This window comes from Siphateles boraxobius, unplaced genomic scaffold (assembly GCF_051911475.1).
Source record: "Siphateles boraxobius isolate OS27281-9 unplaced genomic scaffold, OSU_SipBor_1 207, whole genome shotgun sequence".
Taxonomy (NCBI): domain Eukaryota; kingdom Metazoa; phylum Chordata; class Actinopteri; order Cypriniformes; family Leuciscidae; genus Siphateles; species Siphateles boraxobius.
In genome coordinates this window covers 1,140,446-1,153,781 of record NW_027508819.1, presented here as the reverse complement: position 1 = coordinate 1,153,781, position 13,336 = coordinate 1,140,446, and positions in this window count along the sequence as shown.

Here is a 13,336-nt window from a genome sequence, read left to right as displayed (position 1 = left end):
GGTGGTTCTGATAACTTACCATAGCTCATTAGTCAAGCAGATTCTCTTAAGTAAATTAATTAATTAAATAGAATTTAAAGGGGACCTATTATACTAATTTCCAGTTCTATATTTTTATTCTGATACTCCACTTGAGTAGCTTTGCATGATCCTTAATAAAATCCTTATTTATCTTAAACTGGTCCTTTATGCAGACCCTGTCTGAAATGAGTTGTTTTAGATGGAGTATTCTATAAGCCTACTATGATTACTATTCTAATGAGCCTGCACGTGATGTAAAATGTGGAGCCAAATATAAACAGTTTACCTACGGGTATTAATAAAGTAACCAAAAAGTGTGTTTGCACACATATTAACTGTAAGAGAGGATGGTCTTTTATCATATTTCAGGGGTCTCTAGACACACCAGGGACACATTTATGTTGAAAAGACATTACAAAGTGCATTATAATTAGTCACAATTTTATTTATTTATTTAATCATTTAGCAAACTCTTTTATCCAAAGCGACTTACAAATAATTACAATATTTACAATACAAGCAGTCAAGTCAACAACAGGGCAACAATATGTAAATGTCATGACCAGTCCAGCTAGTCCAGCGTAGCACACGTAACCATGCTTATTCATAATAATAATAATAATAATAATGCATTTTATTTAATGGCGCCTTTCATAACACCCAAGGTCACCTTACAAGCAATAAACAGGTCACTGCATAAGACAATACACACAACAAACAAGCCACATACAAATAAGGTGCATTAAAAACTCAATACAATATGTTATAAAAAACCTTGTATAAAAAGATATGTCTTAAGACGCGTTTTAAAAGTCAACAAGCAGTCGCTATTGCGAACATCAAGAGGAAGAGAGTTCCATAGGCGGGGAGCAGCATAACTAAAAGATCTGGCACCCATGGTAGTAAGTCGAATCCGAGGTACCACAAGAGAAATTGAAGATGAAGATCTGAGAGCCCGTGAAGGAGTGTAAACATGGAGAAGTTGTGAAAGGTAATAGGGTGCAAGATTATGGAGTGCCTTATAAGTGAGTAGCAGGATCTTGAATTCAACTCTATACTTTACTGAAAGCCAGTGCAATTGCTGAAGAACTGGCGAAATGTGCTCAGTATAAGGTGTTCTAGAGAGAACACCAGCTGCAGAATTCTGAACCAACTGAAGCTTATGTAGCAATTTGGAGGGAACACCTGTGAGAAGAGCATTACAATAGTCTATACGTGAAGTGACCAGTGCGTGAATAAGAACTGCAGTATTATTATTTGAAAGAAAGGGACGGAGACGGTTAATATTACGCAAGTGGAAGTATGCAATCTGCGTGATATTATTAATTTGAGCTTCAAAGGATAGTGTGCTATCCATGATGACACCCAAACTTTTAACCTGTGAAGAAGGACCGATTGCAGTATTGTCAATGTACAAAGAAAGACAATTAGTTTTAGACAAAACAGATCTAGTCCCAACGAGCAAAGCCTCAGTTTTGTTGCCATTTACCTTCAAGAAGTTGGTTGAAAGCCAATCTTTGATTTCAGCTAAACAGCTGGATAAAGGTGGTGGTGGAAAAGAACCGGTGGGTTTGGCAGACAGGTAAAGTTGGGTGTCATCCGCATAACAGTGAAAATGAATCCCGTATTTCCTTAAAATATAACCAAGAGGGAGCATATAGATAATAACCTGTTAATAACCAACGCACCCGGTACCGGGGGCAACGGGGCGCCCTCCCCGCGAAAAAAAATTCATATTCAAATTTCTAAGCAACCACTGAAATGGAATAACACAAAATAGGTATCATTTTAAAGCTTAGAATCTCAGCTTTTTAATGCATCTAATCACTTTGATCAACTCCTAACGAGTGCTGAGTAGTCCCTCTAAAACGGAGTGTACCGCCAGCTGGCGCCACCTAGCTTCGATAAAAAATAATAATAATATTTTTCAAAAATATTACCTTGATCAACTTAAAATAGGTGTCATTTGAAAGCTTAGAGTCTGAAATTTACAATGAATGTAGCCAATTTTATAACTTCCTAAGTAGTGATGAGTTATTTGCTGATAAATAGAAAAAAAATGTTTTCATAATTTATGAAGTAGTACATACTACAATATGTCAAATACATCATACAGCTCAGATAGTCATGTGCCATATGTCATTTGTAAGGTCTCAATGAGTAGAATAGAACAAGCATAATTGTTTCGGGCTTTTTACTAAACTTGAGTGAGGTTTTGTACAAGAAGCCCCTCAAGAGACCATATGTAAATCATATAAGGATGCATAATTTAAGGCACATTTCCGTTCGTAACTTCATTAAACATACTCCGATTGTGGGAAGTGACACATCATTATTTACAGCAGATTCTTACGATTAAAATGAGTCCAAACTTAACATAATCCATCACTCAGAACTAAAGATATTCCTCATGGATTTCTACCACAAAGAAAATCCAAAGACGCACGTAGCCAAGCAAGGTAGCTTAGACTTGGCCTTTTCACTCGTATCTTCATGAAAGATACATCGATCATGTAAAATGACATATCGTTATTTACAGCAGGGGCTCACGATTAAAAAGAGCCCAAACTCAATATATTCCATAAATCAGATCTAAAGATATTCCTCATGGCATTCCAACACAAAAAATACCACAGACGTACCTAGCCAAGTGTATACTGGTGAAGCACTCGCTTTGGTTTTTCGCTTATAACTTCATGAAACATGCACAGATCGTAGGATATTGCACAACATTATTTTCAGCAGACTCTCACGATTAAAAAGAGCCCAAACACAGCATAATCCATCACTCAGATCTTAAGATATTCCTAATGGAGTTGTAACACACGCACCCCCACAGGCGCACATAGAGCCTTGTATATAGATGGAGCACTAATGCCGCGATTTCACTCATAACTCAATGAAGCATGCATAAATCGTGTAAAATGGCACATCATTATTTACAGCAGATTGTTAAGATTAAAAAGAGCCCAAACTCACCATAATCCCTCACTCAGATCTAAAGATATTCCTTATGGACTTCTAACACATGACGTTGCACTATGCGCACCAATGAAGTAGCAGTAGCAGTGATGCTATGTTGTTTTGATGTGACGTTTCAGCTCATAACTCTATGAAACATGCATGGATTGTGATAAATCGAACATCTTTATTGACAGCAGATTCTCACGATTACAAAGAGCCCAAACACAACATGATCCATTTCGTTGATCACGAGATATACCTCACGAAGTGATGCATGCTTGGCTAAAAAACATGTCTCTCATCTTTCCGGGATGCAATGTGTTTTCCAATGTTTCCGGAGCCATCCGTGCTTTTATAAAACGTGGGATAACACAAAATATGTATCATCTTAAAGCTTAGAATCTCAGCTTTTTAAAGCATCTAACAACTTCGATCAACTCTGAACGAGTGCTGAGTAGTCCCTCTAACTCTGAGGGCACCGCCCGCGGAGGCCACCTGGCTGCGAAAATATTAATTATCATATTTTTCAAAAATATTGCCTTGATTAACACAAAATAGGTGTCATTTGAAAGCTTAGAGTCTGAACTTAATAGTGAATGTAGCCAATTTGAACATCTCCTAAGTATTGCGTAGTTATTTGCTAATAAATAGAATTTATTTTTTTCATAATCTATAAAATACTTTTTTTTACTATGTACTGCAACGTGCCAAAAACATAATACAGCTCATGAAACATTCACAGATCGTTGAAAATGGCACATATTTTTTTACAGCATACTATTACAATTAAAATGAGCCCAAAATGAACATAATCTATTGCGTTTATGACAAGATATTCTCCATGGAGGAACAATTTTAAAAATACCCATTAGGGGGCGTCAATGACTGAACAAAAAGCCTGTCTTGGTTCCCAATGCTGTAACTTTTGATTCCTTTATCCAATCACCACACAATTTTATCCAGATGCAGCTCACATGTAGAGGGAATTCACCAAAAAAGAATTTTCCACCTACCTTATTTCCTTCCTGAGTTATTATATGTCAAATAAGAAAGATATGCAAAATCATAATAAAAATTATATTTATTTTTTGTCTTTTCTCGGCAGGAAAATGTCCAAATGTAATGTAATTTATATTTTCAAAAAATTTGAAAAGTGTTCTATCAAACGATACCTACCTTTTGACTCTCCTTGCTATAGTTTTGGAGTTATGAGTCTTTAGTTTTGTGTGTCACTCAGAAAACAAAAATTTTTTATTGCCTTTCAAATGTGTGAGGACTAAACAAAAAGGCTACGTTTGTTCAGAATGCTGTAACTTTTGAGTACTTTATGCAATCACCACAAAATTTTATCCAGATGCAGGTCACCTGTAGAGGGACTTCACCAAAAAAGAATTTTTGAGCTACCATATTTCCTTCCAGAGTTATTCTATGTCAAACAAGAAATATGCAAAATCATAATAAAAATTATATATATTTTTTTGTCTTTTATCAGCAGTTTCTCAGCAGGAGAATGTCCAAATGTAATGTAATTTATATTTTCAAAAAATTTGAAAAGTCTTCTATCAAACAATACCTCCCTTTTGACTCTCCTTGTTACAGTTTTGGAGTTATGAGTCTGTACTTTTATGCGTGTCTCTCAGACAAAACAACTCAAAAATGGCTTCAGGGCTTAACAGGATAAAAAGAAGCGGGCCCAAGACAGAACCCTGGGGAACACCAGTGGTGACTGTAGATGTTCTTGATCGAAAACTTTTTAATTGAATACGCTGATTGCGTCCAGATAGATATGACCTAAACCAAGACAAAGCAGTGCCAGTAATACCAATAGAAGCTAATCTGTCAAGAAGTATCTTATGTGAGACAGTATCAAAGGCAGCGCTCAAGTCTAGAAGGCCAAGTATGGATAAAAGCCCAGAGTCAGCTGCCAACAGTAGATCACTGGTTAATCTGACAAGAGGAGTCTCAGTGCTATGGTGGGGACGAAAGCCAGATTGAAATTGTTCATACAAGTTATTATTAGAAAGATGTTCATGAATTTGCACTGCAATACATTTTTCCACTATCTTAGAAATAAACGGTAAATTTGAAATTGGACGAAAATGATCAAAATTAAGTGGATCAACCCCTGGTTTCTTAAGTATGGGAGTAATAATAGCAGTTTTAAGATATGAAGGTACAGAACCGGAACCAAGTGAAGCATGAACAATTTTAGTAATCAATGGCTACAGGGCTGGTAAACAAGCTTTCACTAAAGGAGTAGGCAGAGGGTCTAATTGACAAGTCGAAGACTTAGATTTACCTATCAGACCCACTATCTCTGAAGTAGTAGGTAGTGTAAAGTTAGAAAAAACAGAGTGGGGAGGTGTGTGAGTGGTAGATTGACAGGGGTCACTGTGAAGATTACCAGTAAGTAATTGCTGATGTACATTTTCAACCTTAGATGCAAAAAAAGTCAAAAAACGATCACATAAGTCAGTGGAATACATATTAGATTGCAAAGAATCAGGTGGTTGCAGAATATTGTTTACCACCAAGAAAAGGGACCTGGGGTTCCCATTACTAACTCCAATTATGTTGGAGTAGTAATCAGATTTAGCCTTAGACAATGCATTTCTATAGTTTTGAATATGTTCAGCATACATTTCTTTATGAACAGTAAGGCCAGACCTGACGTACAACCGCTCTAACCTACGGCCTTTAGTTTTAAGTTCACGCAGTTCATGTGTAAACCAAGGAGCTGAATGTACAAATGAAACAGTTCGAGTTTTCACAGGTGCAAATTCATCTAAAATCATGTTCAGTCCATCATTGTACTAGTTCATCTACAGTAGAGAAATCAGATTTACTGGAGAGGGTGGCAAGTTCATCAGCAAGAGTAGGCACATCAATGTTCTTAATATTCCGAAATGTGATCGGACGACACGGGTTTACCTTAAAAACTGCCAATTTGGCACAAAAGGACACCAGCAGGTGATCTGATATGGCCAGATCAGAAACAGTACAGTTATAAGGTGTTACACCAGAACAGCAAACAAGATCAAGAATATGCCCCTTAGTATGAGTGGGCAGTGTGTTAAATTGTTGCATACCAACACACTCCAAACATGATAAAAATTCACATGTAAATGCATTACTGACATTGTCTATATGAATGTTAAAATCACCCAGAATGATTACATTTGGAGACATGGAAGATAGATAAGTCAAAAGTTCAGATAGTTCAGTTAAAAAGGCATTATTGCTCTTGAAAGGACGGTAAATAGTTGTGAGGATGGTAGGAATTGCACCATTGATTTTTAAGGCAATTATTTCAAAAGAAGAATATGTAGACAAAGTTACAATCTACAAAGGTTTGGCTACAATCATTTTTTATTAATCTGTTCTGTTTCAGATTAAACAAGCCTTTTAGCAAGTGTAAAGCACACATCATTACAGAAGATGTCTTTTAGAAGTATAACAGTTTCATTTTCCATCTATGAAGGACCATCACCATTAATGCATGCATGAAGGCATTCCTTCATAGATGGAAAAGGAAACTGTTATACTTATAAAAGACATGTTCTGTAATTATGTAAGTTTATTGGAAAACCCGACCAGTAACAGAAAAAAATTCCATTCTGTTTTTAGTGGTGAGCATTCCTGGCAGCCAAAGGATTCTCTCTGAAGTAATGAAAATAAAAATAAAAAATTATGTTTTGAACTCCATTTTGGTTTCAGCCTATTTAATAAATTGTTTCTGTGCTGCATTTGAAGTCATATCTCATCTTTCTGTAGTAGTGAAAAGGTGAAAATCGCCAAGAATGTGACCTGGAGTTTAATCTCGAGAGGGCTGTACTAGAAATGTACTTAATCCGACTCAATTTTCTTCTTCAGATGTTATTCAAAAGCATGTTTTCATATTTCATGATTATACATTGCACTGTTATTTTATTACAGTTGACGCATAACTTGATTTCATGTTCTGTTGTTTGTGCTTTTCAAGTCCACGAAATACAGCCTTATGGCTTGCTTGACATTTATTTAAATATGAAGTTCAACAAATAAGACTGAACTTCTTTATACTCACTCATTACATCACATCTTTTACATTCTCTCTCTCACTCTCTTCTACTCCAAACTCATCAGCTGACTGGGCGTTTTACGTCTTAAACCAAATATTTTCGTCTCAACCCTCTTGAGCCAATCGTGTCATAGGTCCCTCCACTGTGTTCATCAGGAGCAGAGCTCCACATTCATCCAGATCTCAGCATTACTCACCCCTTCACCACCACCAGTGTCGGCTCCATGTAGGGGATATCCCTTTTCATATCATGCATTTTCTCTACAGTACACCAAAGAACGATGTCTCGATGTGGTCCAATTGCCAAAGACTATATAGTTTCAACTTGTTATGCACCTTGTCAATAAATTTGTTTGATCACTGTTTAAGCCTCTAAAACATTTAAACCATTCTACTCCATCCAAGTTCTGTGACTGAGACTGATGAGTGTTTTTTTTTTTTTTTTACACATTAGATGGACAGGGTTTTAATTAAACTTACCCTCCTCAGCCAACTTGTTTTTGAGAACCATTGCCAGGCTCTGCAACCATGTGCAGTGTTGTGCCATCTCCAACACCAAAACGCTTGTTTCCACAAGCAGTCGCATTGATAACATCACTTGGTCATGCACTTGTTTCTTGATTGAAATGTTTGCTAAGAATCAATTACAGTTATATGTACACATGAGACAATCTTGCATAATAACTACAAACATTTACTTTTTTATCAAATTGATACATAAGAAAACTGAAAATACACCATTAAACTAAATGAATATTACAACACTCAACATGTAACATGCATGCCTTAGTTCAGTATACTCTATAAAGCAGAACTTTAAATAAATTCCTGTGAAGCATCTGAAAACAGACATACCTCTGCCATGAAACTCCCACGGCCATATCTGAGACACAGTGCTCTCTCCAGTACGGGAATGCTCCACCACAGCTACGTCAATGTTTGTTGCAGAGTCTAGTACAAGATCATTGTATTTCTCTATCTCCTGAAGAAGGAGCTTTTTGTCTTCTGCCAGCTTCCTTCGAAGGCGATGGCGAAACTTGCTGCTGTCTAGAAAGACAAGAAAGTATAGGGGCAGAGGTGTGAGGCAAGAAAAAAAAAAATGTGAAAAGCAAAGCTGCAGTTATTGAAGTATGTGAAAATTATAATTTAGACTGACATGGGTAACAAAGGGCCAGTGTTTAACATTTTTGGGGGAATCTATTGGCAGGAATAACACTCACACATGCGCGCACACACACACACACACACACACACACACACACACACACACACACACACACACACACACACACACACACACACACACACACACACACACACTTTTCATGATCGCCTGAAAATAATAATTGTGTATTAATTACTTTAGAATGGGCAGTTTTTTATCTAAATAGATAAAAGATAAAGGTGAGGGGAGCTGGTTGCAATTTTCAAATATCACTGATAGATACCACTAAATCCTACAGACTGGTCATTTAAAGAACAGAATTCAATGACTGAGCTGAATATTGTTACTACACAAATAACATTGTTTTTTAATCTCCTCAAAACGAGCTTTCCTTCGGGTTTGCACTTTGCAGATGGTCCCTTCTTAGCAGCCTGCGCATAGAGATCAATGTATTTTGTCCAGTGCGAAGGAAAGATCGTTTTGAGGAAATTTACAACAAATTTATGTTGTAGCTTCTGGTGTTTTATCTGTAGTTATATGTGATAGGTGTTGTGTGTAGCAAAAATGTTTAGTTCACGTGTTATTGAACGCGGAAGTCCGCGAATGTGCGAATATGAAACCAACTTTACCTAAGTGCAAAAACACAGCAGTCAACAGTATTTGGGTCTTTCTTGTAAAAAATGTCACAGCATGCAAAATCAGAACATCATGCAAGTAACCATTAAGGAAGTTTATTAAACTCTTGAACGGCAAAACTTGAACAATAACATAAGATCCCTCCCATCCTGGTAATTCCCTGTTTCAGCTACTCCCCTCTGGCAGAAGGCTGCGGTCCGTCAAGACCAGCACCTCACGTCATAAGAACAGTTTTTTCCCATCTGCTACTGGTCTCCTTAACAAGGCCTTGAGCTCTCAGTGACACTCACTTTAAACTTGAACTTATTGCTATTGTTGCACTTTGGCATATTTGCACCATTGCTTTATTGGATACCCCATGTGGGCACATTTGTTATGTTATTATAGCATGTACCTTATATGTTGTATGTTATATGTATGCATCTCCTGCCAAAGTAAATTCCTTGTCTGTAAACATTCAGGGCGAATAACCCCCCATTCTGATTCTGATTCTGATTGAACTCAGAAACTTGAACAGCAAACCTGAACAGCGAACCTTGAACAGCAAACCTGAACTCAGAACCTTGAACATTTTAACTTCTATATTTATTTTGCAACCTGAAAACTTTCACATATCTCTCATCACCCAACCCATATGGATTGGTAGAATCTAGGAAGTACATGTGCCTATCTTTTGGCTTCATGACCTGCAAAAAATAGTGTTAGTACTTCAGAATCATGAAATACCATTTCTGAAATGTGATGAGACAAAAGCAGACAATTTTCAGACAACACTGCAAAGTTACATTAAATAGCCAGATTACAAATAACTTACACACAACATCCAGTGTGCTGGCTTCCAAGCAGGGAAGACAATGAAATCTTTTAGTGCAATGCAATCCTATAAATGATTTTTTTTTTAAAAATCCATTCAGTTTATTGTATGTTATTGTATGTCAACTCACTGTTGCCTCCAACAGCTCATTGAGACCTAGAGTATCAACTATAAGGTAACATCAACTCACAAACAATGCATATAACAGAGGAACGTGGAACAAACACTTTAACACCTTCACAAGATAAACGTCTTCAAAACGTCTCCGCAAAGCCCATTTACAACACGCAAAAATTTATCAAACCATCCGTAGAAACAATGTTTAATACAGTAAAATGACAACATATTCAAGCTTCAATAAGATGATAAAGTTAAGCACAAATTTTATTTAGCAGATAAATGCATAACTTAATATATGCGATAATTTTTCACCACATGATGTCAAAAACGTTAGACAAATCACCGTGCTCTCCGCCATGCTTGTCTCATTGTCAATAATTCCGCCCCTCCCTCACTTCCGGTTCTGGCGCTGGGGTTCTGAAACTGGTGGTGCTGCGCATAGACATCATATAGAGACTAGATGCCCTATTGGCCGCTGTGGCGCAAGAAATGCGGCCGCCATCTTAAACCGGTCATACTCCTATTTGCGTTGCATAGCAGCAGTAGATGCCAGAGCACTGTGCAGCATATTCCTGCTCACATCGGCGGACCATCACTCGGGGATTACTTTTCACAAGTAAGATTTAACATTTAACATTACCGTACTATTAGTTGTATTTTGTGAACAAAATATTCAATGTGTCCTGTATCGTATCTACGTGTATGACCTTTGCAGCAAAAAACCTGCGTGAAAATCACTTCGGTATTCAGTGATATATGATTAATTAAATGCGCTGGCAGCTCATTGCACCTGCCAAACAGATTACACTGAGCGGAGCGGGTGACCGGTTTAAGATGGCGGCCCCACGGCTCGTCCGCGCCAATAGGCAGTAGTGGTCGATAGGGCGTCTATCTATATGATGTCTATGGTGCTGCGGGTCTGCACCTGGATATATCTCGAACTGTTAGTGCTCTTCCAATTTATTTGCTATATTTCTTCTATTCAAAATCAAAAGAAATAGGACATTCTGATTCAGAAACAACATTCCACACAACAATTGACGAGCATGACGTCATCCGATATCGTCCCCATCAGTGAGACACATTTTAATTTTTAAGCCACATTTAAAATAATAAAAACCTTGGTTTTCACTCATAAAACATTTCATTGGGAACTTTGTTACATTTCTAGACCATTTAATTGCATCAATATACAAAAATCGATTTTTAAATCACTATTTTCCCTTGTGAGGTATTTCCATCGGAAAACAACATTCTACGGGACGAACGATGCTCATGACGTCATCCGATGTCGTCGCCACGAGTTCAGCACAAATAAAATAAAATAACACATCCAGATGACAAAAATACATTCTCTTTCACAACAATATTGTTCATCACGGTCATTAATACATAGGCTACATATGCTACTTTTGTGCTGTTGTAACCATATTTCGATTTCATATTGGTGTTTTTTCGTGTGAGATGTTGTTTCATTGTCGCTCTACCAGTGCACGAGGAGAGAGTGACCTACTTACAATTAACATACTATAACTCTGGAATTGCACATTTTTCTAGAAACCTGATTTTATACAGATTACATAGACCTTATTTACTCACAATTCCCTGAGTTACATTTTTTAATTAGACTAATTCAAGCCTATTTGCCCAGTTTATTGAAAAACTTTTTTTCTAAAATCCGTCTATTTAGGGGGCGCGCACGGCGCGCGCGCTCTCTCACACTTCGCTTCGCGGAACATGCTGACACGAAAAGATCGCTCTGCTGTTTGAAAAACAAAAAATACAATTTATTGATTATTAAATACATATATAAACATATAGATTAAGATATGTTTTATAGTATATTAGTATTAATATTATATAGAGAGATAGATTTAGACTTTAGTATAGGAATTTGATAGATTATAGATAGAAAAGTTCTCCTTAAAAAAGGAAACTTTTTCAATTTTCATTTTTTTAGTTTCTTATTATTAGTTTTAGATTTTTTATAAAAAAAATATTTTTATATATACAAGCCTGCCTGAAGAAGGTACAATTGGTACCGAAACGTCGCGAATAGGCTCGTTTACTCGGTCCATTTTTTCAGTATAGTTACAGGATGGATGTCTTTAGAGGCCGTGAGAGACAAAGAAGTGCTCCACGTTATAGACTCAGACTCTCCAGTAATTCTCCACTCATTAATAGAAACTATTGTTCACTTTCTAACAAGGGTGGCGCAGTGGATAAGACCTTTGGTGTGAGAGACCTGGGTTTGAATCCACCCACATGGAAAAAACCTATATAAACATATATGTTTTAATATAGGTTTTGATATAGGATTTTAATATATGTGACATATATAAAATTGGCCGTTTTCCTATATTATATGTGCATATATGCACATATATGTGTACATATATATGTGCATATATGTACACATATATACGTGCATATATGTACTTATATAGGTACATATATGTGTACATATATGTACCTATATAGGTGCATATTTGTACCTATATAGGTGCATATATGTACCTATATAGGTGCATATATGTACCTATATAGGTGCATATATAGCTGCATATATGTACCTATATAGGTGCATATATAGCTGCATATATGTACCTATATAGGTGCATATATATATGTGCATATATGTACCTATATAGGTGCATATATGCAGCTATGTTACCTATATATTAGTATTATTATTAAAATCCATAGCTACTAGGCAACATAAATAATAGCCCAAGATGTAAAAATTTTAATTATTTATTTACTTAAGAACAATCAAATATTACAAGAACAAAAATAAGACAAAAAACTGAACAGAAAAAACGTCTCAGGTTACTATTGTAACCATAGTTCCCTGAGAACAGGGAACGAGACGATGCCCCCAGCGTGACTGCGTCTGAAGCATCTATGTCAACTAGTCCAATGGAAAGAATGAGCGTCACGGGCGGGTGACGTCATGACCAGGATATGATAAAAGCACATCCGGTGCAAACCGGCATTAGCTTCGAAAATTGCCGAAGCAAGCCGATCACAGGGATGCAGGAAGTATGGCAGGGTGACGCATCGTCTCGTTCCCTGTTCTCAGGGAACTATGGTTACAATAGTAACCTGAGACGTTCCCTTACGAAGGGAACTCAACGATGCGTCCATCGACGCCATGGGAACGAGAATACCCAAAGCGCCAGAATTCCAAGTACCTGAGTGTCAGTCTGTTGTAACTAGGCACTAAGCACCTGAGAACCTGGGGCAGCATCCAGGTCCAAGCTGTAAAACCTCATGAATGTGAGCGGTGAGGACCAGCCCGCCGCATCACAAATGTCTTGGAGAGAACTCCAGATAATACGCTTAGAAGCCATACTCCTAGTGGAATGAGCCCTGACCACCAAATGGTTGGCCAGAAGACTCACAAGCAAGAAGAATAGTCTCGACTATCTATATGCTCAATAGGTTGGATTTTCTCGACAGAGAAGTCCGATGAACATAAGTGTCCAGTGCTCGCACTGGCACAAGAGGTTCAGCTTTTCCTGGTCCGAAAAATGGGGGAGGACAGAAACCTGCA